This window comes from Mandrillus leucophaeus, unplaced genomic scaffold, assembly GCF_000951045.1.
Source record: "Mandrillus leucophaeus isolate KB7577 unplaced genomic scaffold, Mleu.le_1.0 Scaffold180, whole genome shotgun sequence".
NCBI lineage: Eukaryota > Metazoa > Chordata > Mammalia > Primates > Cercopithecidae > Mandrillus > Mandrillus leucophaeus.
This window is the reverse complement of record NW_012101810.1, coordinates 1876769-1878709: the sequence shown is the minus strand read 5'-3', so window position 1 is coordinate 1878709 and position 1941 is coordinate 1876769. Positions and strand designations below refer to the sequence as shown.

The 1941-nt window shown below is 60.8% G+C and overlaps 1 protein-coding gene and 1 long non-coding RNA gene across 5 annotated transcripts in view; one reads left to right on the top strand and one right to left on the bottom strand.

The window, feature by feature from the left end:
- Positions 1-1941, bottom strand: part of PRKAR1B (protein kinase, cAMP-dependent, regulatory, type I, beta) — a 202925-nt gene that overhangs the window by 65302 nt on the left and 135682 nt on the right. The window lies entirely within an intron of this gene.
- The window catches only part of LOC105537870, a 6760-nt gene continuing 5948 nt past the window's right edge, over positions 1130-1941 (top strand). The window contains exon 1 of the long non-coding RNA XR_001005790.1: positions 1130-1582. This is a non-coding gene — a long non-coding RNA (uncharacterized LOC105537870). The remainder of the gene's footprint in view (positions 1583-1941) is intronic.

Here is a 1941-nt window from a genome sequence, read left to right as displayed (position 1 = left end):
GTTCCCGCGGGGGGCCCGGCCGTTCCACATTAGCCTGTAGCCAGGAAGCGGGCATCCACCCACGGGGCTCAGACATCCTGGCTCTGGCGGGCCGGGTCCAGCAGGGGCCTTAAAGCTGACTCTGTGCCTGACCCAGGGCTGGGGAAGGGGCAGGGACGGGCGGTGGCGGGGAGGGGGAAGGGGAGGGATTTGCCAGGATAATATATTTGGGGAACTCCAGTTACACCAGGGTGACCTCACTCTTTCCTTTCTCAAAATCGCCTCCCAACATCCCTGAGCCTGGAAAGAAGCCAGCCAGGACACCACGACGCCTCGTGTCTGAGAGAAAACCATCTCCCCTTCATTCAGGCTTCAGCCCCGACCCCATGCTAACCGGGCCAGGGCCGGGGCTGGGGCTGGGAGGGGATGCTGTGAGCTCAGGGCTGGAGGAAATGGTCGCTGCTTTGAAGTGGCTCCGGGACCGGCCTCTCCCACTGCCCTGTCATGTACGAGTTACATGTACGAGTTACAGACGGCAGCGGGGGGAGCGGGGAGGGGGGTCTGTCCTGCTGGAAGGACGCAGGGAAGGGAGATGCCTCACTGAGTTCAGAGGTGGGGAGGTGGGTGCAAGGAGGAGGAGGAGGTCCCGCCAAGACGCCGAGTGCCAGGTCGGCCGGGACAGCAACACCTCCCAGCCCCTTTGCTGAGGTCCTGGCCCAGGTGGGGCTCCCAGGAGCCTGGAGGCCAACAGCAGAAAGACAGGGACCTGATCCCTCTGGCAGTCCCAGCCCCCAGCCCCTCACACCCTCGCCTCTCCCAGGAAGTCCTCAGCACGCTGCCGGCTGGGGCCTGATGCGGGGGCAGGAGGGTGGCCACGCATACTGAGGATTAGGACAAGCCTGGGGCATGGGTGGTGGGCGTTTCCTCTGCGGGGCCAACAAGGCTCTTGTGGTGCGTGTGTTGGGGACATGAGATGGGGTAGGGAAGCTGCCAGGCGGCCAATGGGTTCCTGAATGAAGGGGCACAGGAGCCGCGCAGACAGAGGCCCCATCACCCTACAGCAGGTGCCAAGAGCAGAACCTCAGGAGGGTTATCTCAGTCTCCCCGGCAGCGGTGAGCTCTGTTCGTTTTTCTGAGTAATATGGAAATGGCATGGCTCAGCCACACAAGGGCCTGGGCAAAGGTCACGGCCAGCAAAGAACACAGCCTGGGTCCTCTGAGTCCCGAGTCCACGCGGTCCTGACCCGTCCACCACCCTCCTCGAGACACAACAAGTTAGGCGGGAACACACCCTGGGCGCCCCATGTGGGTTTCAGCCTCCGTGAGGGAATTCTGGGTAAAGGGTTTGTCTCTTCCACATCTGTTCATTTAGGAGAAGTAAAGAATGTGGAAAACAGAATTCCTGTGGGTGGCCTCAACCCCAAGCTCTGCTGATGCAAACTGGCACCTTGAAGATGTCTTTGGAATTTAATTGGAGATGTGAATGACATCGGGAGACACAGAAGAGGGAGAGGCATTCCACAGGGGAGGAAAGGCCTCCGTGGGGACCTATGGGGCTCCCAGGCCCACTGCGGGGAGGCCTGGTCCCTGGTCATCTGTCGAGGTATCTATCGAAGCCCAGCCGCAGATAGATGAGCTGGGCCTGGCGGGGTCTTGTGGGATGCATAGGAGTTCGTGAGGCAGAGCAGGAATGAGAGCAGAGGGGACAGGAGGGGCAGAACCACGGTCAGGACATTCATTGGCTAATTTCCTGTTCTTGGTCCCTCTCCCCCATTAAGCCACAACCTCCCCCACACCAGAGCAGGCACCAGGTCCTCCCTGTCACAAGTGCCAGGCATAAAGCAGGCACTCAATAAACATCCAGGAAGGAGATGGCAGGGGAGGAGGTGACATGATGACTCCAGGACCCAGAGTAGAGAGGGATGGGGGAGGAGGTAACACCAGGACCCAGAGTGGAGAGGG